General features: G+C 32.5%; 1 protein-coding gene and 1 long non-coding RNA gene across 4 annotated transcripts in view; one reads left to right on the top strand and one right to left on the bottom strand.

Moving 5' to 3' along the window:
- Mmp2 (Matrix metalloproteinase 2) overlaps positions 1–26,282 on the top strand; it is a 187,830-nt gene that overhangs the window by 35,480 nt on the left and 126,068 nt on the right. The gene's annotated exons all lie outside the window — the stretch shown is intronic.
- Positions 1,465–5,774, bottom strand: LOC105434043 (uncharacterized). Its single transcript, XR_016140932.1, has 6 exons — positions 5,699–5,774; positions 5,009–5,144; positions 4,084–4,435; positions 3,312–3,416; positions 3,065–3,160; positions 1,465–2,450 (listed from the first exon to the last, which is right to left on the bottom strand). It is a non-coding gene; the product is annotated as an uncharacterized LOC105434043 (long non-coding RNA).

The following is a 26,282-nucleotide window of genomic DNA, read 5'->3' as shown; positions in this document are numbered from 1 at the left end:
ATGGAAAATTCGAGAGGTTAAATTTAAAGTAGATGAGTCACGAGAACTCCTGTCTTACAAACAAAAAGTAAATTTTGAAGCTGAAAACAAGTCAAGATTGAAAGATCTTGATTTAGGTCAATAATTATACGAGATTTATTTGCGTTAAACTTCTCAATCCCATTGTGCGAAGTTGAAAAAAATTCTTAACCGGTTTCACCGTCCACCGGAACTAGTCGAGGTCTCGATACGTCACTGGATCCTGGCGCCGTGTCGTCGCCCTGTCCAATTACTCGCTCTCTTGTTTCTTTCCACACTCGGAAACGCTACTCAGGCCGATCCCGCCCCGGCCGTCCCGGTCCCCTCAGTCCTTTTCGCGAGAGAGGGCAATGCTAGACGGATCGTTTGTTACCGATAAAAGCGCAATGAGAGTAACATGCGGGAGCTGCAATCGACGTAACATACCGAGCTGCCACCCACGAAAGCGCGTTTAGCGATGACTCAGCGGCGCGATCGATGCTTCCGCAATCGTTTACCTTCCTTCCTTCATATTTTATTCGTTTTTTTTTTCCCTCCCTCATGGTGACTTCTGCGTCGACCACGATGACTGGCGAATTCAGGTCCGGTGACTAGTCGATCTGAAACCACCTTCATGGACACTCTGGAATCGCGTACGACTCTCCCGCTGACTCATACGATAAACCGCAACGATTCTCCTATCCGGATATATGATGCGTTTATTAAAAATCTTGTAACGCAGACAATTTCATCACTGTTTCCGTGCCATTTTCATTAGAGGCAACATGTCACCATTGACCTTCCGCACAAAGAATCAAACGAATAAAGGAGGATTTGCGTCATGTTCATATTCGTACAAGGTCGAAAAAAATTGATGAAAACACTTTCTTCGAATTGTAATAATAATTTATTTATTTCATATATTAATGATTAATTATTATTTTAATCTAATTAAATTTAATATCAATTTTGAATCTATACTATCGAGGCGTTACTAATTGTAAGAAATTTATCTTATGTGTGTGCGCATTGAATGAAATACTTTCAATTGAAATACTTCAGAATCTGTAAAAGAACTAAGGAATTTTTTTCATGTGATATTGATGCAAGCTTTCAACAGTGACCAATCCAAACCAAAAAAAAGTTTAAATTAAAAAACTTATCTCTATAGCTTGTATATATGATGGTGTGTCAGAGAATATATATATTCTATATACACATACATAATTACGTACTCAATATAATCTACTGATATTTGCAAGAAATTATCTTATATCTTATAATATTCATATATATACATTGAGATCGTTACAAAATGCATATCACAAGTATCACATATTATACACGTTATATTATCACTTTTATATGAAATAATTATTACTGTAATTAATTACAGTTATAATTAATTCTATATAATGTTAATTTCTATAAAAAAAATTTGGGTAACATAAACATAAATTAATGATCTAAGTCTTTCGATAATTTTTATTTATATGTTTTCATAATCTAATACAAAAAATTGAGAACACTGATAAGCTCATGTCAAATATTTTATAATTTTAATGTAAATAATTCTTATTAATCAATGATATTTTTATATAATTTGATAAATGTATATAACATTTGAATACATTAAATATGTATGTATATTTTATTTATATACATATATATTTTTACATGTAATTTTAATATGCGTATTATAATTATTTAATATTGATAATATTATTAAACGATATTGATAATATGCTACAATATGAAGAAGTACACAAATTTATTTACATCTTAACAATATTGGTGTCCATTAAAATTTTTGCATTCCTAAATTATTTAAATTGTTCTTTATTTAAAAATTATGCTATATTCACTCTAATACTTTTATAGTAAATAACTCACTATGAAAACATTTTAAAACACAATTTAAATAAACGTCAAAATGCGTTTATATTTTAAACGAAGTCATAAAGATACTTTATAATTCTATTTATTAATTTTAACAATAAATTTATAATATTAAAATTGTATTCTTAATAAGCGTATTAATTATCTTATATTATCTTATTATTAAAGTAATATTGTCACTGTAATTAATATTGTAAGTTTTAGACTGTAGTTTAATAGATGTATTTTATCATTAATAAATTTAAGATTTTCTTAAAAGATTTATTTTCAAGATTTATGTTAATTGTATGTATAATATACTATTTTATAAAAATATTTACTATTAAATTTAATGTTAAAATTTCTTAACGTCTAAGATTTATATATATTTAAAGTTTATATTATTAAGGTTTATATATATAAGATATTTTTTTATAATACAATATTATTAAAAAAAATACTTAGAAATGCATTGCTAGGAATTCATTTCGCAAGTTGTCATTATAGTATTATAGTTTAATGAATTATTGCCAATTGTAATAACAATTGAGTCCTATTTTTGGATGAAATAACTGCTGTAAAAAATAGATTGTTAAAAATTAGAATTAGTACGTAATTATTAATAATACAACATAGAAAAAGTGATAAATAACGAGATAAAGTTTTAATAGAAAGAATAACTTTAAAGTCAATTTGATATTGGACAAATATTAATTTGTATATACAAGAAAGAATTAACATTATGTTATTACAACAACAACATTGTGTTAAATGTATTTTATATTATCTTCTAAAAAAATAACAAGATAAAAAGAGCAAAATAAACATAATAAAAATAACTTGTGAGATAAAAATTCTATCAAATACATGACACACACACACACACACACACACACACACACACACACACACACACACACACACACACACACACACACACACACACAAATAAAGTATAATAATTAATTTAAATCAATTTGAGATTATTGTAAATACAAACAAGAAGATATTCTACATTAAGAAGATAGAAAAATAGAATCTCACATATATCATACAATTAGAAGTTTGATTTAAAAAAAATTTTTTATTTTTGTATTCATCCAATGTTTTATATAAATATATATTATATATTATTATCTTTACAGATAACATATAATCGCATAATTTTCTTCAATGTAATATTACTTACTTTAAAAATGTTTAATTACGCATTGGTAACGATTAATAGTTTCTTCGCCTGAACCTTGTGTAAAAAAGATAATGGAATACCTTCTCGATCTATCGACTGAAATTTAATAGATATAGTTTATTAATATGACTTAATTTAACATTTTCTTTTAGTATGATTAGTAATTTTCACGTAGAAATTTGTTGAAAAACGTAAAATAGTTTAGAAAATTCATTTTTGGTAAAATACTAATTTGAATTGTAATTACCGATATCTACGTTGTTGCATATATCTCCTCCAAAGAAACCGATAAATGCATCGAATGCAGCGAATAATCACTTTCATGGAGAAATTTTTACAGCAATGCCAGGAACTTAAACATAATTTTTATACATATATATATATATTTATATAATAATAAATTTATATAATTTATTTATATGTATATATATATATATATATATAAAATATATATTACATATATACATTGTATGTATGTATGTGTGTATGTATATTACTTTGACGCGCGCGCGTGTATATATGTACGTTTTGATTATATATATGTAACATGCAATATTATATATATATATTTTTTTATTTTATATATATATATATATATATAATATTGCATGTTACATATATATAATTAATATGTACATATATATACACATACATATATACACGTACATATATGTACATATACAATATATGTATGTATATATATATGTATGTATGTGTGTATGTTCTTTGACTTTTACGAGCGAATAAGTTCTTTATAGATCCAAAGTAATTTAAAACAAAATTAAATCTTTGTAATATCAAATATCAATAATCTTATAGTTGATAAATAAGAAAACATTAAATGACTTTCCGCAAAAAAGAATTTTTATAAATGACAAAGATTTTTATATTTTTAGAAATATTATATCAGGAATATATATTACTAGAATATTTTTGATTTTTCTTTTTATATATCTTTTATTCTGTAATTATCAATTATAAAAGCATAAGCAAATATATTTAAAAAAAATTGAACTTACAAAATACAGCAACATACACATATGTATGTTAGCATCACCAAGAATGTTGCGAGAAAAAATATGAAAAAAAGATCAGTTATAAAATCCATATCTTTAATGCTCACTGTATTATTATTATTTGTTAATTCTATAATTGTGATTGTTCTTTTTTTATCATATTGTGGTAAAATATCTATAAGTGTAAATAAAGTCAGATTTTTATTGTCTTCTTTATTGTTTATTATATCTTCAATATTTATTAATTGTGGTTTTACTAAAATTTCTAAATCTAAAGCCACATTTTTATTGTCAGTGTTATTATTTATTATATTGTTTTTATTTATTAATGCTGATACGTCTTTTGATATGATAGCTGAAAGAATAACAACAACAATTTGTAATTTGTAATTAATTTGTAATTTGTAATTTGTAATTAATTATATTTAATTTATAAAGATAATTTTAATAATAATAGGTATTTATTACTTTAAAAAATTTTTACTTTATTAAAAATAAACATGTATTATGAATAAGATAAATGATAAAATAATAAACTTAATCATAAAAACATAAATTAATTTTTTACAACAATAAAGTGATTTTATTTTACTAATTTTAAGTTTAATTAAAATATAAACACATAATAATACGGAGAATTGTTCAATATGTTCATATGTTTATTTAGATTGTGGAATGTACTAACAAAATGAGAAATGAAAATATAAAATAAATAATTACATAATTTGTATTATTCTGTGCTTTTCGATATTTTTTATATAATTGTTTATAACACTATTTATTACTTATGATACATAGCTATTTTTTATTAAATTTTGGATTATTATATATTTTCTCTATTATGTATTATTTAGTTATTAATTATAATTGTGATTTATATACATATACATATATATTTATTTTGTTTCAGTGATGTAGATAAGCTTACCTAATTGTAAAACTAAAATTGCGAAGATAATCATCCATAATAATTGTCTAATATGAAACATTGTTTACTCTTTTGTTTAGTAATCTGACCAAATTGTATTTTTTTATTCACTTGGTGATAATTAATATGTCTTCATCTAAAATTAATGACAAATTATTTGTATTTAAACTTGTATATGCGATAATTAGTTATTTAAAAGTTTATATTTTTACATTAGACTATAATGATTTGTTGACATAGAAGGACAAATCAATAAAATCAGATTAACGGAAAATATTTATTATAAGAGTTAAAAAGAAGCTAAGAGATAATAATGGAATGTAAAAAGATAATGAAATACAAAATATAATTAGAAAAGATAAATTTATAAATACATGTAAAAACCAGATGAAGAATAAAAAATTGCAGTTTTTAATTGAATCTTAACTATTAAATGAAAAATTAAAATTTAATTATATATAATTGATGCAAAGAGAAGTTGAGATTTTATATCTGTTAGTATTAAGATCAGATGTATTTATAAAATAAATTTAAATATCGTTTAATGCATTTAACGTATTTAAATTGTATTTAAATTGTTACAAATTAATAATACCGTTTACAATATTGATAGTACTTATTACATAAATGTTAGGTGGACTCGACAGTTATATTAATAATTCCATTAATATGGAATTCGTTTCTTCTTACCAAATTGAAAGATTGCCTCTACGTCCTATGTGTATGACAGACAACATATGACTGATAATTTGACTCATAGGAAACAAACAATATAATTTCTTTTGGCGAGAAATGTAAATACACGCATAACGTATCTCATAACTAGCTTTTCTTGTTATATACTATATTTATGTTATCATATACTTATTATTTATATTTTATACACTGTATCTATTTCTCTTTTAAATTGCCTGTCAAAAATAGCTTTTAAAAGAAATTTTTTACGCATTTTATGACTCGACAAAAAATATGTCGTAATATATTTAAAGTAAACTGTACCATTGTAATAATTAATTACGTAATATTAACTTCTAAATTTAATTGTTGAAATTATATTAAATATTCTATTTAGATTCTCTATGTTTGATATTATCGGGTATTAGTCTTGTGAATTGAGGAATATTCGTCTCGCTGTTGCGTAAAAGCGAACGTTCTGACGGTCTAATTTCCTCTAACCCTCACGTTTAAATCGATGATTCACGAGACACCTCCGTCGAGTAGGAAAATTAATGTCGCAATGGCGGACTTGGAGGGCCGGTAAAGAAGTCGCTGCTTTCCCGGCAGTGATTCAGGAAGGCGATGAACGCGAGTATTTTAGAATCTTAAACGAGGTTCCCTCGACTTGTTAGAAACGCGACGGTCAAGTGGCCCTTCAATCATCAATCTTGCTTTTGGACTTCCATCGGGTCAGTTAACCGAGAGAAGTGACCGAGAGAAGTCAAATTCAGACTGTGTTCACCCATCGCTCTTAATTTCATATTTTGCATCTCTCTCTCTCTCTCTCTCTCTCTCTCTCTCTCTTAAAAAAATCTCTGGGCCGTCTCCGGGTCTACTTAGCGATCGTCGAATCTAGCCGACGTCTCCTATTCTCTTCTTTTCCGCGTAAGCTGTACGAGCGAGGCGCGATTTTTACGAGCGCTTAAAAGTATGGAGAGCGCCTTTTCGTCGGCACAAGGAGCTCCGTTGTTCGGCTCGGAACGAAGGAGCTTTTTTACGCGAGTAGAAAGACTTTCAGTCTCCATATGTATATGTGTGTATGTGTATGTGTGTACGTGTTGAAAGGGGATTTTTTCCTAAGTTTCCTCAAACATCGACAATGACGGGCTAATTAATGAACTCGGGACGTCCTCCCTGTGTGTATCCCCTCTCATCCCTCACTCCTCGAAAATGATGGATATACCCTGGAAAATGAAATCTCGGCGCTACACCATATTTCACGCGTCTATGAAAGACGCAGTGGCTGCTGCAAGCGTGCGAGCCGATAAAAAGCGTGCGTCGATACGATACGATTTCCATGAAAAACCGAGTATTCATTCCGCACAATAAATAGCCTCGCAATTACGTGAAATTACGTGAAATTAACGCGTTCGATTTTTGTTCGTTTAAAAGGCACGCGAGCAGTACGGGGTACAAATGTCAGATATTTCTCGTTATTAATCACCGTTGAATAATTTCAACGCGTTTTGCAAATCGTTCAGCTTTGGTGAGATTAAATTACGTTTTCATAGCGGTGACAATGTCGAATTGTGAACCTACGCGAACCTGGCAACATGAAATTAATAAATAATTATGCAACTCGCATCGCAACATACGATTTTACCGTGTAACGGATGCTTTTATCGTAATTATTTCTCTTTTTCGTAAAATTATTACAATGCTTCTCCTTTAATGTGTAATATATATTAATTTAATATGTGGACAATACGTACGAGTTTATTATTAAGAAAAAAACATTTTTGTTGGTAGATTTGAAAATAATTTTATTGAGTCTTTTCAAAATTATTATGTATAACATTCAGATTGATTGCTATATAAGATCAACAATTTTTATACAGTATTGTTATCTTTAAGCGTTCTACATTATAATTTTATTATTATTAATAATTTTAATTATTAATAATAATATGAAATATTTTCAGATCTATATTTGATCAGATTTTTAGATTTGCCAGCAGAACTTTCCGTGTATATGTAATTTTTTGTATTATACGTATGTGTAATAATTTTAATATGTATCAATTATTAATATACATATACATATACACATAAATTAATTGTTTATGTTTAGTCACTCTTATTAAGTTATTAATCTCAATGACACATGCTATTCAATTCTCACTCCGCTCCATTTTCCACACAAACTGGTTACCGAAATGCAGAAATTCTGTGCTTTTAATCTATTTAAGAGATCGATAATAATATCATCTGTAATGTCTGGTTGTAATAAAATGAATACGTATCCACATCCATAGCCATCTTTGTTTACACTCGCCATCTTCCCTTTCAGTGAAAAGTCTTGCGCAATTGCACAAATAATATCTAGAATTGGATGTGAAATTCCTAATGTTTGTAACAATCCTTGATTCATATGAATAAGATTCTGCAAAATATATATTAAGAATGATTAAAATTGATTACTCTGTACAGAAATGTTGAAGAACGCATAAAGTATTATATAATATTAATATTATATAATATTTTACATAATAATATTATATAAAATATTATATAATATTCTTTCTTATTATCCGTCGTGTGTTTTCCAAATAAGAGAACGTACCCGGTGCAGATATATTGAACTTGTACATAATTTTTACAAAAAGATATTTCTAGTATTTCGAGAAGTAGCGTAATGTCGAGTTTGCGCCTTATGATTTTCGTGACTAAATATTAAGGTAAAGAAATTGTCCGCAAATAATGTTTATCACTTTTTCGTGTTATATTAAAAAGACTATAAATAACCGTATTTAAAAATAATTTGCCAGCAATTTGATATTATCGATTTTTTGTCTATATATAACTCTTTTTAGAGATTTATCAAATGGTTCCTTTTTTTTTATGTTGCTGATGAAATAGTGAAAATTGTCTTCACTTTTTTCTGTGCACAAATTTATATTGCACATTTTTAATTATTAAAATTTTTTATTAAGAAATTTTTAATAAGAAAACATGAGAATCTTTTCTCATATATAATCTAATAATGGATATGTTACTTACAGTGTGAGAGCAAAGATTTTTCTTGAAACGAATCAGAGATAAAATTTAGCAATTAAATATTTATTGTCAAACTGATCTATTAGTCTCTTTACTCTTTACGGACATTTAATGATTTGCTAACAATATCTTTCTGTGTTATAATCATGTAGAAAATAAATATTTTTTGTAACATCAGTTTGACAAATAATAATGTTAAAATAACACACACCTAATCAGGACGAATCATATATAAATATAGACATGAATACAATGTTTGATATTGTCGTTTTTAACTTCGGTTATTAAATGTTCGTTTTTAAATTCGGTTATTAAAAAAATCGAAAAGTTAGTTAAATTAGATGTCTTGTCTCTCTTTCTCTCTCTCATTTCTTTATAAAAGAATATTTAAGAAGCGCGAGGTCAAAAAATATGATATCAAAATGTGAAATAAAAATTTTAAATCAAAATATTAATAAACATCTTATGATATGACATTCTTGAATTAAAAATTTTTTTATTTTACATTTTGATTTTATATTTTTTCTCCGTGCTTCTTAAATATTTTTCGTTTTAATTTTGAAACCAAGGTGGAAAATCTCAGACAAAGGAAACATAATTAAAATTTATTACCCTAAAATTTCACGCGCGACATCATCGTAAATCGTAAAATCAGTTTCAGGGCTCCAATTACAAATTTAGATGATTTCGCGTGTGATCGTTGTGAATCGTAGATCTCGCATGGCAACTGTGCGTTCGCACAGTGCCTGCTATGATTTCGTTGTTGCGAGCAATGACGACGACGTGGACGAAGACGACACTTGACCTCTGGAAGACGGCGAGTCGTCCGGGAAACTATGACTAGACCCTAATGATTAGTCACCGCCTGACGGTTCTCGAGAGGTCCTATTGACGACGTTAAACATGCTCAGCAGGAATGCATTTGACCCAGGAAGGCACGTTAGTTAATTTCGTTGTCCGTTGATGGGTTGGGAACAAGGCAACTTACAGTTTCTTCGATCATCTCAGCGCCGAGAGACTTCACAAGAATTCTGCATATAGAACAAAGTTTTGTTATTTAAATAAACAAGTCTATTGGTTAATCAAGCTTAATTATCAAGATAATTGATTCGATTGCTGAATCAAGATTACTTTGTATCTTCCTTGATTTAACTTTTACGATTAATAATTCACTTTTCAGTGATGACTGTTTAAAGTGAAAAAGAGGCAAAAAATACGTTAGAGAAGAGAGAGAAAAGAGCATGTGAGATAAGACTTTTAAGTTGTCATAAATCTTTTCGCAGAGCAATTTCGAAAATTCGAGCTTACATCACAGCAATATTTCAAATTCATTCTACGTAATGCATGTCGCGCATCTTGATTAGATGTAGAAACTTCTACCGAACGCGAGTCGCATTATGCATCTCATATTTTTTTATTATATTCGAAGAGATGCAATTTGAAATTACCGTGACTGCTGGCGTATGACATCATTTTGCAAAGCGACGCTCGCATTTCCAACTACGTGTCTATTACGGTTAAATCAAAGTTACAACAAACATATTACGGACTACTCGACATGCCGGCTACGTTCTTGCAAAACATATTAGTTGGACAGATCCTTTAACAAAACGCTCGATTCAATTTTTTTATTCAGAATCGTTCAATATCATTATTTTAAATTTCATAATTTTTAATATCAAGTATTTTATCAATGCCGAGTGTCAAATCAAGCTTTCGCTAAGAAAACGACATTTTTATCTTACAATTCTTTATATTTCTCTTACACTTTTGAAAAACGTTTTCTTTCAATAGAACGAAGCGTTCGCGTTTTATTTCGACGATCCGCCTTGTATAATCCGAGCGGCTTGCGTTACTCCAGATAAATGTCTGCGCATTCAGGCCGCGGCGGCTGTCGCGAAAATTCGCGAGACGAATGTCGAGGGTGGATGCACTCTGTGGATGCACCAGCCGGGTGCCGGTGCGTGCCGGGGTCTCCTTTTTCTGGACACGACTCGTTTGCCGGCGCTGGGGCGGGATCGCATTTATACACACAAAACAGAAGCCGGTGCCCCGCGCGTGATTTCGTCCGGTGACCCGATGCAGCAGGCTGCTCTTGGAATAAGTTTCGGCTAAATATAGGCCTTTACAAAAATAGCCCCTTTCCACCGACGGGGACGGGGTTGACGACTAGCCCGGTCTACGAGAACTCTGGAACCGCCAGGCAGGAGTAGAGGAAGAACAGAGGGAAGGAGATGAAGAAGCCTCCGCGAATCAGCCGATCAAAAATTGTCCCTCCGTGCGATCAACCACGTTCGGAAATATCGCGCGAGTTACGCACACCTATAAATATAAATAAATTCCTCCGACTTTCCAACGTTCGATGTAATATCAATTCAGGAATATGATTAATCTGATTTCTAATGATCTTTAAACACACACGTTTATTTCTATGACTGAAACGTTTCATCGATAAGAATGCAAAAGCACCTCACTAATGTCTTATAAATAAGAATGTGAAAGGCTGTTATGTTATTTCCCTTTTCTTAGGAGAGGGGGATGATATGGTCAGCTTTTCGATTGCAACGATCAGCTCGGCTGCTGGGTTTGCAATACGCATTACGGAACGCTAATCTCTTTATCGCGATCAAATTTATCTCGCGTTACTTCGCTCCGCGCTTTACATAATCGTTCCAGGCGAACGCGCCGGAATCGCCAGGGCTCCAGTTATAGGCTCGTAAATATTTCATACGTGTCGATATTATCATGGCCGGCTCTGATTGAGTACATTTAAATCTCACAAAGTGTAAATCGGAAGTAGGAATTAATGGTGTGCGCCATTACTGTCCTGTGTTATCGTAAAGTTAATCAGATATTATCGTGCATACGTTTTAGTGAATTTGCAAAATGCAAACTCGCTTAATTACATTTTCATAAAATGAGTTACGTTCCCCGGTTTTATACATACTGATGGATATACCAGGTGAATCTAATAAAATGCGAGTTAATTTAACTTTGACCCGTTAACACCTCATATTACAATAGTAATTATTATAAATCTTTTCCTCGGCCCCGAAATTAATGAAAATAGATCAAGCGGAACACTCTCGATTAAAATTTTTGTTATTTTAATTTTTTTATATTATTTATTTTATTTACAGTACGGTATTACGTTCTATCCTGTTTGGAAGTTATTTCTATGCACGATTTAAGGTATGTCTTATCGTTGCACGATGCATTTGAATGCAAACGTACTACTACGGCATGCAAATTTCCCTGCGGGTCCTATTCCCCGGGAAGGTTTGTTTTCGTTTTTCCCGGATTTTACACCTCGCGGAGATTGAGTACGTACATCACGCGGATGCGTGCATGCGTTTTACCGACGTTGACGGAATAAAGATGACGGGATTTCCGGTAACCGGGTGCACGTCCGACGCGATGCGACGTCGGCATCGCATCGACGGTGAACTCTCTCCGCAGACATGAGGCATAAAACATAAGGCTATTCACGGGAATCTAATCGGGTCGTCACGATAATTCAGTTTACATAAAGCCCCTCGTTTATACTCGGTCTAATTAAACCGACGAAGGAGGAGTCCGCCATGACCGTTATATATCTGACGGTGATTTAGATCGCTGTTCGGGAGGATGATCTCCCGCGCGCGATTAAATAGAGTTCAATATAGAGTTCAATTCGTTACTTTGGTAATGAGGCTTTTTCTATAAATATTGTACGTATGATTACGTAGAATTTTTTAACATAGAACAATCGAGTAAATCGAAAAAATATAGAATGATATATTATTATTGATGTAAGTGTATTTGTGCATGTACACATATACACATGTACATTTTACATAATATACATTACAAATATTAAGCTTGAAAATATTGAAGATTGAAATATTAAGATTGATACTTAATATAAATAGTTTGAAATTATAATTTCCTTTAATGATTGATAGATTGTAGAATGTGCAAGCGTAGAAAGTTTAATCTGACTAACGTAATCTAATCCAAGTAAATCTCTCTCGTATTGGAATTAAAACTGAGAGATTCTTGCGCGAATGTAGTTTAATTTAATGGGAAGAGACTGTAATTAGGCTAAGATGTGCTTTAACTGCAGATACTGCAGGTGCACGAATGCAGATTCGATAGTTTAATGTGTAAACACTCACCGAAGTAATTTGATCGAACCAATTTAATTTTATCGAAAGTTTGCTTCTCTCTCTCTTTCTCTCTCGTTCTTTCTCAATTTAACAATTGAAATGGTGTTTAAATAAGACAAAGACATTTAATAAAAATACCTTTAATACAAATGATAAGATTAAAATATGTTAAAAAATATTAAGTATCTTTTAATATAAAATATATGAAAAAAGAATATTCTATATACACAATTTCTTAAATTAGAATAAATTATTTATATTTTTAAAATAAATTATAAATTTACCGATATTATTTAATTATTTTTTTAGATTTTAAATAGATATTGCAAAAAAAACAAAACTGCTGAGCTGTTTGCTGCAGAAATAATCTTTCATCACAAATCTTTCTTGTAGATGTTTTTTCCGCTATCTCTAATCGTTGTATTTGTCGGTACTATTTCTTGTATACATCGGATAAGAAACACTATTTATCTCGATTTTAATCTCGGTTATTTCCTCCCGTTCTCTCACACGCGTTTGTATTAAGTTAATGACGTCCGACAATGAAAGTCAGACAATAATGCCGGGCTGTCTACCTTTCTTTTTTTCGTTATTCTAGCGTGAATTTCAATATCGGTGTTCATTATGAAATGGAGATTTTGTAATAACATACTAAATCATACAAAACTGAATTTTGACATTTATTTATAAAATTTACTCACAATGTTAATATGAAATGTCATGATTTTAACAATGCTTTTTACAATCTTTTCACATTATTTTTACTAATTTAATTAATACTAATTTAATTAATCTTTATACATTCAAAAAATTGCACATTGTAGTTCGAAAATATAGAATTAGAAAATAATATTGTTATTTCTAATTTTATGAAATAGATTTTTGTATTACAAAAACTAGAAAAAAAAAGAAAGGCATAATTTGTTAAAATCTAGTTAAAAATAACGTTTCAATTAAATATTCTAGTTTGAAATCAAAAGCTACTCGGATTCGTTTCATTATCTTTCTTTTTGCCATTGTTTTCTCGATTGATGCGACAATCGTGACAGTCTCATCAAAGAGAAATTTAATCACGATAAAAAAAATTGGCCCTGCAATTCTCAATTAATGGCGATGCCACCGGAATTCAATTAAATTACTGCCACATGTGAAATGAATTTTGGTCGATAGAACGCGACATCGAACGCGTCATCAAAATTAGTATAATTTAATTGTCGTCGTTAAATTTCGCTGCACGCGATATGCAACTTCTACGACAACCACGACATATGCTATATTCACGTTACTTCATTACATTTCTGTATAATTTTGCGAATAAAGTAATAACAGTGACATGAATTATAACTAAATTAGATCGCGTTTCTAGATTATATGACTTTTATAAATTGTATAACTTATAAATTAACGCATAATTTATTAAGTACATTTTATATTCCGACTTATTTATTCAGATTTTATTTTGATCAATTTTACTGTTCGCTATAGTTACATTTATTTTATAGAGGCGTTTTATTATAACGTTTGTTTTCGCTGCATATTATGCTGATTTTTTACATGACCTTATTTACCCAAGCTTAACGTATCCCTCACAAGTTCGTGATTCAGGACAACGAAAATAGACATACGGTCTGTTTTTATCTAAGAATAAATGGTCTATTATTACGATCGAAAAGACAAGCGTCAAAATAAAAAATGTGATCCATTTTTCTCGGGAAAAACTTTGATATGTCGACTTCATTCACTTACGAAAACTCCACATTTATTTCGTACAAAATAAATTGAATTCTGTAACGACCGGATCCGTGCAAGTGTGCCATTACCAACTGGCGGCATTAATCCTCGAATACGCCGAAGTAAGATTTAATCGCCAGGTACTTAAAGTTTGCTGTTGCTGTCGTCAAACCGCGAGAGCCCGAGTACGGATCCTGTATACGGAAATGCAGGTACCTACGCGAGTTGAATTTACAGCAGAATTTCCGGCTGAGGCACGCGGAAATGAGTCATTTTCTTACAAAAGCTCGTAACGTTCATTCTCGTTGAATTAGTCAGTCGCTATTTTATACAAAAATTATTTTTTCATCTTCAACAAATCTTTTCTCTGTGAAATTTGAGGAAGATATAAAGGCAACTTTTTAAATCATTAAACTAAGGAAAATATTGACATATAGGTAATAAAAATAAAAAAATATATGAACACAGAATACAACAAATTCTTTTCATATATTTTATTGTTATTATCAAATAAAATGAATTATGCATACTTTGAATAAACTCTAAACATTTTAAAATATTAGGCTTAAATAATAACATTTTGTAATAATTTTAATGACACACATCATATAATTATTATTATGGTTATATGCGAAGTGCCTCGCCATAAGGCTCTATCAACCTGGGCGAAACTGATTTGGGGATTAACCTAAATACACCACGTGACGAGATTCCGGCGCGGATTTGCATGCACGCACAAATGTCCACCCACGCCGCCGTCATTGTTCACCCGCATTTCGCGATAAGTTCACGACACGCAAATCTTCTTGACGACAACGGTTTAACGAACCGACGGCGACGCGACGCCCGGTCGACAACTTCGTCGCTTAAACTGAGCGCCGTTCACGAAAAATCGGACCCAGTCACAGTTCGTCGGAAAACAAGAGTCCGAAATAAACACGCATGAGAAAGTGTGCAATAATAACTAGAATTGATTTAATCAAATCAATTATCTTCAGCGAATTATTAATTGTTGTCGAGCGATTTTGTTTATTTCACTCTCAGAATAATTTCAGGCTTTTATTATTAATTTTTCCGATTATTACAACAAGGATGGTTTATTCGCTTGTTCATTAACGCGGATTTAAACGGGATGTTCATTCTTTTGACAATTTTATACGATGATCGAATAAGCGAACAGAAAGTACGGGAATAACGTGGGCGAATTTCACTCGATCGTGAATAGAACTGAATCAGCGGTCTCTATTTTTAAAGTTTCGCGACATTTATATGCGCACGTGTATATCATGTTCAATTGAAATCGCAGATGGCGAAATACACTTTTTATTACAGAAACTTTAAACGGGCGAGCGAAAGCAATGGAAAAGATTAAATTTAAATTGACGTTATTACAATTAACTTTATATTAATAATATATTGCATCACACACGTGCTTTTTGCAATATCGGCTTTTCTTTAATTTTTATCGGCTTGATTATCTCTCTTAGTTAAACATATCGGTGCATCAGAGACCGTCTCTGGTGGTATAACTGCTTCTTTATCGTATAATTACAGTAAAATGTCGCGTGCCGCGGGCGAACGAAGCCTTTCGTGCCGACATCGCAAAGCACCGTGAAACGATTAATCTTCGTCCCTCGTAATCTTCGCTGTGAACCCGCTAAAGGCAGTCTATAAATGAAAAGGCCTGTCGCGCTCTCGCGTGAGATCAGTTACATCCAGCTCTCCTAGTGCAAACTAAAATTTATAATTTTCCTTTTCGGCATAAGCATAATAACGAAGCGGTCTGAAACCAAGAAATATAAAAGTCTCGAATTCTCAAACTCTCGAACGGTGATGATATAAATATATTTAATAATAAGAATCGTGTGTGGAAAAATACGAAGGGGACTCTTCAAGTGTTTTACAGGAAATTTACGTACTTTCGAGTCGTCATTGTTGAATACGTGAATAAGGACAGCTTGTATCGTTTCGGATATGTGCTCCAAGACGTCGTACCAGTTTGCAATGGTTCCAAATTGGTATGGCGGCGTCGCGTTTATGTCCCGAAAGGGGTTTATCGCTTCTATGAGACGCGATTATATTTTCTCATAGCATCGCCGGCTGTGCCGTGAAGAGATCGCCGGCTTTTATGAGGTAATCGCTTAACTGTTAGCTTATTTTCCCGACATACACAGCGCGTACAAAAGCGTATACACAACTGACGATAAAGTCACGACAGTAATATGACATGTCCCCGTTCTGAAACTCGGTTTTTTACTGACAATAAAAAAACAGACGTTTTATTACTTTATCGTAAAATATTTCAAACTTTATTAATCATTATTTTAATATAACAATAATATTATTTTATATTTGTTATATATAACTATAATTATCGTGCTAATTAATCGTGAAATTTATTAATATAAATATAGACGGGTTGATTAATTGGAATGGCGGAGGTCAAATTTTTTATAATAGGAAATTCATTCATATAATAGGAACTTCATCTGTCTCTTAAATTTCCTCAAAATTGAAATGTAAATGAACGTATTAATTTCGATAGGAGATGTGATTTGTCAGGCTATAGGTTTGAACGGTATGACGCCGTCTGAATTACGCATGACACGGTTGTCAGAAACAAGCATTAAACTAATTTCACGTGTATGCGCTGTGCAAGCTCCGAGAGCATCAATTAAATCATATGTCTGGAAAGCCGAGCATTTCGCTAGAGTTTCTATTCTGTTCTACATACGTATCGGATTACTGAACTCGGAATTCAGAAGATTAATCGTTATTATTTCGTATACACCAAAATGTGGCAAATTCGATCTGACAATTTTCATTTTGTTCTTTTATAAAGTACAATAAAATTATAAATCAATTACATGCAGTGTCGTTACATGGGAAGTCTTTTTTTTCAAACATTATTTTCTCTTGGCAAACACAGCTGTTTAAATTTAATATTTTATGTTTAAAACTTGTTTGGAATTTGTGTAATCAAGTTTCAATAAAACATCACAAATATTGAACTTTGTCGTTGAATAATTACAATTTATTTGAGTTATAATTGTGCAAGCGTTTTTAAAATCCGTAAATATCAATTATTTATTTACACTACAGTAAGAAGGAAAAAGAAATGTTTCTATACGTACAAGAAGAATACTTTAGTATACTTTGAAGCAAATACTTCGCTCTTTAAAGCGGATTTTAAATTCTTTATTTTCTTGTTTGCGGTTTCGAGGACAATATTTCCTTTTTATTGTCGAAATAAAAGTAAAGATCGTGTTCATAACTGTTTCAACGGACGATGCACTTTTGAATTTAAATTTGAAACATTTTTTAATAAAAATTAGTAATATAAAAATTTTATTAAATTTTAATATAAAAAATATTGAAAAAGTCACACTTTTTTTTATTTTTCCAATTTCGATTAAACTTCACTTGAGCGTCTAAGAGGTTGCAACAATTATTTTCACGCCGAAAATGAAAAAACGGAGGAAAATTCGAATGTGCGAAAAAGAATTAATGATATGCTGTGATAGCTTTTTCTTATTTGTTTTGCGAAATGATCTAAAATCAATGAGGAAAGAAGTCGGTTCCTTCGACCTCCGGCATTGTAACGCTTCTCTCTACTCCCAACTGCGAGTAGAGTTTAATTCCTTTCTCGGCATTATATCAAGGAGGATGTAACTGAATTTGCTGGCTTGCATGGCTCTGGCTGGCTTGTTCGCCCGCGGTTTCGGACGAGAAACATATTCGGTTCTCCTTGTACCCGATGCAAATTTATATAGTGGTTTGCGAAACTACTCGTTAAGAAAAGACGCCCTTCAATTGGCTCCATTCAGCCACTTTAATCCTATCGCTTTTCCTCTACAAATAGTTAATATAGTTAATATCCGATGAACGTGACGAAGAATAAAGCATTAATATATATATATATATATATATATATATGATTTTTTAATGGGAATTCTTGTTGGAAAATTTTGCAAAACAATTTTACGTCTTCTAGTTTTATATTTTTCTTTCTATTTTTGACGTGCATTTTTTATTTTATATTCTTCTTGGGAGACTCATGGCGGTAGAAATTACGAGGCGACTTCTCCAGCTATGAAGACTCGCTACGAAAATTACATTTGTCGACGGAGAGAAAAAAAGACGGAGAGAGTGTATTTATGCGAGTCGGATGTACATGCAGGGTGTGGTCGGCGCACCCTCACGCTCCTGAATTTCCTCCCTTTGCCCTGCCTGCCGTTGTTCTTATCTTTTTATTTGCTCTTCTATTTACTGAATCTTCTATCTCCTGTCCATCGCCAATCCTCGCCTCTCCATCCAGCCTCACGAGTACACAATAAGGGATTTAAAGTTGTTGCAGTTTAAGCTGCACCGTGAAGAGGATCTCCTTTTCTTTCCAGAAAGTAAAATGATAAATTTGAAATGTTGAAAGGAGGGATAGTTAGAATACGACTTTGTTATAAACATTTGTTATTAGTGATATGAACAATAGAAACAATTATTTAATAATAATTCATTTCGCAAGAGTTTTCCAGATGAATCCGAACACACACACACACACACACACACACACACACACACACACACACATACCACACGTCTCTGTTTGAAAAAGAACTTGAAATGATTATTATTTAAGACGAAAGAGAATAAGAAATGAGAAATTTTTACGATCGTTGTAATACAATCTGTTTAACGTAACAAATTTGTATCGAAGGGTAAGCAATGTACAAACGCACGCGGAGATATGATCCGCTTGAACTTCCTCGTGTCTGCGGTTTATCATCGATTGTTGTGGGTGGGAACACGTTGCGTGTGAATGTTAATGGATATTTGTGGACCGTGGAGAAAGAGAATGGTCGAACGCGTTCGACGGATGCGAGCGAAATACGGCGCTTCTGCGTGCGACTTGAATAATTCCCGAACGGCGTTCGTGCAAAATATCGCGTTTGCTTCATTCGAAGGAAACACCGTCCCGAGGAAGAAATTACGTCCGATGGTTCTATCGTGCGCGTTTATTTTGTTTCTCTCTCGTCGCGACGGTAGTCGCATGGATGCAATTTATCTGCCTCTTCCCCCCCTCTCTCTCTCTCTCTCTCTTCCTGTCGCCCTCCTGTGTCATCTGGAATTTGCATGAAAATTTCGATCACCGCCGAGCGTTCATGTATTGCAAATGAAAGTTTAATCCCTCGCGGATGACACGGCGTTCGCTTCCGGCACGGTGAAATGAAAAAAAAAAAAAAGATGGAACAGTCAGCAGTCCGTTCTTGCACCTTCTACAGTAATTTCTCGTTATTCCGTCATCAACAACGCTTTTAGCCCTTTCGCGCCGCGATCTTTCATCAAGCACGGAATGGATTGCACATTTGCACACGCGTCGCGGAGATCTTTGTTAAACAAAAGTATATATATATATATATATATATATATATATATATATATATATAGATAGATAGCCAATTTCATATATTATAGCATTATATGAACGAATGAAAAGAGTGAATAATTGCCAGGTTTATAAAAACGGAAGAGAGAGAATTATCGGAAGTAATTCAGGTATAAAGAATTATTGTAGACATAATGAAACGTTACTCAGGCGGTATCAAACATTACTTTTACTAGATTCATAAAAGTCGGCGAATCCAAGATTAATGGAGCGAGATGAGAAATCGGCTGAAATGTTTAAGAGACACCGCCGCCGTTCGCGTCCGCGGCGGAATTTAATCGAGTGGGATAGAATCGGAGGTATATTTTATTGCGGCATTTGTCACGCATCTCTAATTTGACACTCAGAATATTTCGCGGCCTTCCGAGCTGTGGCGCAATGCCGCGTCATAAATTAGCGCCGGTCGAGAACGCATGGATATATACTAATCGATACTCGCGTGGCGTGTGGAAATTTCACATTTCCCGAGTCGATAGCTGCGCTTTGTTTCCTCGATGATGCGTTCAATAGACGTCACGCTCGATCGAAAATGTTTGAATTGGACACCGAGCGAGAAACCATTTAATAAAGATGCTCGGCGGTATCGCAATCGCGAATTTCACGGCTAACGAAATTGCCGTCATCGCTCGTTATTTTCGTCTCTCATGGAATTCCAACACGCACATATTTTCTTTATATACGTTCGCAAAATTGCGTATAATTTGCACAATTTCAACGAGAAACGAACTTACCTCGCGATTCGTTGAAGTTTTTTTTACGTGAAAAATATTGCGGACAAACGAATTTTCGCCGCGAGAAATTAACGGAACGTTGTAAACTCGCTGCCGCAGAATGGATTGCAGATTAAATTAATTCATTACACAGATCAATGTTGAAGCTAATCATTTTAATTTTTAACACTTGATTAAAAAATTTTTTACTTATAAACGACTATATAATTTTAAAGTAAAAATTATTCTGTACATCACGAAGATAAATATTACTTATATTATATTATTTACATTATATTATATATATTAGTAATAAAGTAGTTCAAAAATAATTTGATGATAAAAAGATTAAGCCAAATTTTTGTGTTTAACTCAATTTATATATACAATTATCAATATCAGAATTTATTTTATGTTATAAATACATTCGCAATATACTTTAATTTATAAATTATTTTTGTTCGGAAAGAATGTTCTGGGAATGTTGAGAAATTTAATTTAATTTCAGGAAATTAAATTTAAATTCGACAAACTGTAGTTAGAGAAGAGTTTTACATTTTAATGCATGAGATACTCACATACGTGTACACATTTCTGTGGGTTCTTGCTTTTATTCTATTCGGGGGAAAATATTTGCGCATCTTCGAATCCTGGTATTGCGAGATTTCTCTCTTGAACGCGCCATCATTGTGTCGATTGTCAAATAAAGATGAAGGCGTCCTCGTGCCTGGCATTTATTCTTGCGAAACGCAAAGGATCTAAGGAGCCTGTGCAACATTGGAAGAGCTTTCTAGAATTTCTGAGGATCCGCGAGAACGTGATCGGCATTGATGATCCGAGATATTTCCATGAAAAACTTTCTCATTTCTCGTGTCCGGCGAAAATATCATTGATATGAAGCACTTATTTCCTTGAACGTATTTTAAATTATCTCGAGAATTACGCGAAAAACATTTATATGAAATTAGAAAATTTACGATGACATTAAAAAGAAAACTACGGCATATGTTATATTTTCACTTTAAAAAAGTAATTTCCTAATTGACTGAAAAATTTGTTTTATGTTTGCTTAATTCCAATTAACTTAATTTTATTAAATCTTCGGAAAATTAAATTAAAAGTTGAATTATCAAGTTGAAGACCTATATTGGAAAAGTTCGGAGACACTAATGAGATTCTTTTAATTTGATAAAAAATTTTTTAGGCAATTGCAAGGTTTCATTTTAACGTTAGAAATTAATGAACAATTAATGATAAAGAAAATATGATCTGTATAATTTAGAAATTAAATTGATTATCAAATTAGAATTCATGATAAAGCGATTTCATTGATAAAGCGATATGCCAACATGAATATTATGATCGTAAATGTCTCGTTGAATATGCGATTAATTTAGAGGAAGAGGCACTGTCGCGAAATGTCTCAGTTGGCACTTCGGCCAGCGTGCGTTGATTTCTCGCATCAGTAAGACGATCCGAATCAGCATCCATAAAATGTCAACCTCTGCAATCTGGTCTTTCCTTCTCGGTTGCTTCAACGATGCAATTATTCGCGAACTACAGGCGAATTGCGAGCTTTATCCTTGGCAGTTCTGTCGATTAATTGTCATCGAATGTGTACAATAGTACAATAGTACAACTTTGTGTCGATTAACTTAACCGGGCTATGTATCGGGCATAGTGATTCTCAGGTCACCGAGCAGATGCATGATGAGAAATGCAATGCATTTATGTTACATTTATTATTCATAAATGTTATAAATAATTATTTTGATACGAATAAACATTTGTATATATTTTTAGAGAGAGAGAGAGAGAGAGAAACTGAGCGTGAGTGAGAGAGAGTTCGATAATAACTGTCATCTCTTGTGAATGTGAAGATAGAGCGGATTAAAAAAATTCTGTGTAATTTGCGAATTTCAAAATAATTAAATATATAGTAAATAATGCGAATGAACATGCATTTGGATAAACAAACAGGTCAGTATTACTCTTGAGGGCATTTAGCCCTCAAGAGCAGTTGCTCTTGCAAGCAAGATATTTGAAGATGACAAATAATACAGTATCTGTTATAATACACATCTCCAAACAACTTGCCGTGCGCTCAACAATTGTAAGTGTAATTGCAAGCGTAAAGTCAGGCTGTTTGTTCACACAAAGAACATGTTCATTAATTATTTGCGAAGCTTTGTAAATTAATATCTCGAGAATTATTTCGAAGTTTACAAAATAATAAAAAACTTTCCTGTTCACAAGAGATGATTATTACTAAACACCCTTTAATTAAAATAAAATTTGTGGATTTCTTTATATAAATTTATAAAAATTGAAATTGATATGAAGAACTTTGTTTTTTAATCATATCCAATCTTTATAATTGAAATTTTCCTGAAAGGAATTTTAGATTTATTTATTTATTGTGAATGCTTACTAATTATTAAAAAAAAAGAAAAAAACGCCGTGAAAAATTCTTCTTGCCCCCCAAAAAAATATGAAAATGAAAAATATGAAAAAAGTATGAAGTATGAAAAATAATTCCTTTATGAGAGTGAACTATATTTACTATTGCGAAAATATAAAATCTAATTAAGGGAGTTGCGATTAGGATGTTTCTAGATATTTTTTGATTACATAAACGGATAATTAACGATGAATAATAATCACAAGTAGAGTGTCCTCTAATGCATTATCATATCTCATAATGGATGCAGCATTATTATTTTCAACGAGTTAGTTGCGCGTTCAGCAAATATTTTGGAAACACTCTCGCTCGTGTGAGCGAGCATCTGTTTGACACACGGTGGCGGAGAAGCGTCTGCATTGTAAACAAAGGATCAATTTTAATTTTGTGATAATGCCCGGCCAATTCATCTCGCCGGCGTAACAATAAGCCATGGGAATTTGCGAAGCGAAAGTTCAACGATGACGCACGAGCGTGCGTCGCTAACAAAATTATTATCACCTAAAGTGACGAAATTATAAGGTAAAATGATTAGCATTGTTACGAAAAATATATGGAACGTGCAATTAACGAAAAAAAATGATAATTAAAAAATTCTAGACGGGAGGAGTGAACGTCTTGAGTCGCGATTTTACATAAAACATTTTAATCATAAATTTTCATTGATAAGTAACAGGTAATCTTTTCTGTGTTATATCGCGATCGCAAATGTTTCGATAAACGTTTCGTGAATGATTCCGTACGATGTTACCAGCGTAAACGTAGCGACGAAAAGCGATGGGGTTCACGCGATTAGGTTTGTTGCTTTAGGATCGCGTTGCTTGAGGGAATAACGCTGTGGTTAGTCAGAGCACGACGATCTCGACTATGGCAGATGTTGCAGCCTAAACAATGACAAATGTTCAACGGCACGTCCCGCTGCTGTCTTTCAAGCATCACTGACGTTGTCCTAAACAATTTTTAACTTCGCTCGAGAATTCTGTGTTAACAATTCTTCGAATTGGTGGACAATTGATTTTTTTAAATTATTTTTCTTCCATTTGTGATTAATAGATTTTGGAATACATTGGTGAAATTTTAGTAGAATAGAATTTATTCACTTTAACTACAGAAGCCAAAAGGGGGACTTGGTTTACCATTTTTACTTATACACTCACGTGACACTGCACTGGTGACATTTTATTGATATAATTTCGCGAAAAGCAGAAAACGCCGTCGTTATACGAGTCGATCGTTGTACGTGGGAAATTGCTATACCGGAGGCGAAAGGGTTGATTGACACAAAACGATCCAATTAGCACACTTCTTTTTTGGCTATTGACTCTTTTTCCTCACGCAGTTATTCCATCCACGTTTTGTTTACCGTACCGCCAAACGCTTGTGTAACCGGAAGCGGACCGCTGACTGCGCGATCGACAGCGGATACGAAAAGGGAGAGAAAACGAGAGAAAAAGAGAAACAGATAGATGGGGCCATGACCAAAATGCAAATTCACATGTATCCGTACGAATACGTTAAATCGTGATTGCCGTCGATTTTTATCTGACTTTTATTTTTGCGCCAACTTGCGCAAGCTGAGGTTTCTGTAAACCTGCGATTGCGCGATGCCGACATAATTTGTATTTGTAAATAAGTGCAGAGAATGTTTTTTTAAACGTTGCATTTTGAAAACGACGATTGTAAAAACGTCGTCAGCGTAAGTGATTCAAATAAAATCCGAGGATCTCTCTTTGCACGTTTGATCTTTCGATGAGAATAGAAGCGCGTCGTGGAGCAACGACGACGACGACGACGACGACGACGACGACGGCGATCGCAGGAAGGCATCGAGTACGTACCGAGGGCAAACCGGAAACCGGGTCAACGAAGTCAAGTAGCCGGTCGGGTGATCGAATTGGTCCTCGTCAAAAGACTTTAATACGCGAATACTGCGGCGACGCGAGACGACGAAGAAGTACGTTCAATAGAACGGTGCTCGCCATTCAAAGCGCTCGTCTTCTCTTTCTCATTGCATCCTCCCGTTCAATCTCCATTTCTCTCTCTTGTTTTCCGTACACATAGACGCGCCTTGCATCCGCTTGCTCGCGAAAGCGCGAGTGCGGTGCTCGTTAACTGACGCATCCGACCGCGATGATATTGCGGCAGATCGCGACAACTTTATATACCTCTCGAAATTGCGGCTTATTACGGCGACACGTTGCGCTTTATTCACGGTGCCGCATTCCGGCATACTGCATAAAAAACTAGCAAAAAAATTTGAAAAATTTTATATTTTTCAGAAAGAAAATGTCCCGATGTGGTCTTCCACTATCCGCGTGGACTTTGAATAAAAGGCATTCAATCCTTCTCGATAAAATATATTTTCAACAAATTGGATAAAATTGAATTGATCATGCGTATCATCAGATACATAAAAAAAAAAGTTAAAATAGATATTACATAATTGTATTATCGTCTAACGTATCATAAACGTGTTATAGTAAGCTTTAATTGGTACAAAGCACGTGCGATAAATTGAGAAAGATGAAACTAGTTGTGGTAAAATAGAACGTAACACAAATATAACTAGTTAAGCAAACATAAATTAAGTACAGTAAATTCTAGCAGCGCTTTGTTGATAGATGTATATGCATTAGCATAATTTGCTGTGATTATTCTTAGTGAATTGATTGTAACTGACATAGAATAGGTAGGTATTAACTATTTAGTTTTTATAGAAAAGATTCTTTGCATAATATTTTTTGCAAATATAAAAATATATTTCACTTTTTAAGTACCGATTATTAAATGCAGTTTTATGCCAAAGTTAGAATTATTATCGATAATCAATTTAATATTATTGATGCCAATAAATAATAAAACTATGAGGAATTTATTGTTTGTTCAAAATGTTAAGTACTAATTTTAATTGGTTGATTTTTCCTGGAATTTTCCGTAGCTCGTGGTTAAATTTAGCATCTCGGTCGGACCTCGGATTTCAATCGATATTAACCGAGCGAATTATTTATGATTGAATTTTCCCCGCAGTGAACTTGCTCCATAAATTTTATTGTCTCGGGAACCTCGA

Source organism: Pogonomyrmex barbatus, unplaced genomic scaffold (assembly GCF_055798465.1).
Source record: "Pogonomyrmex barbatus isolate J1 unplaced genomic scaffold, ASM5579846v1 scaffold7, whole genome shotgun sequence".
NCBI classification, from domain to species: Eukaryota; Metazoa; Arthropoda; class Insecta; order Hymenoptera; family Formicidae; genus Pogonomyrmex; species Pogonomyrmex barbatus.
Note: the sequence above shows the minus strand (reverse complement) of the source record. Positions and strands in the feature narration are given on the sequence as shown.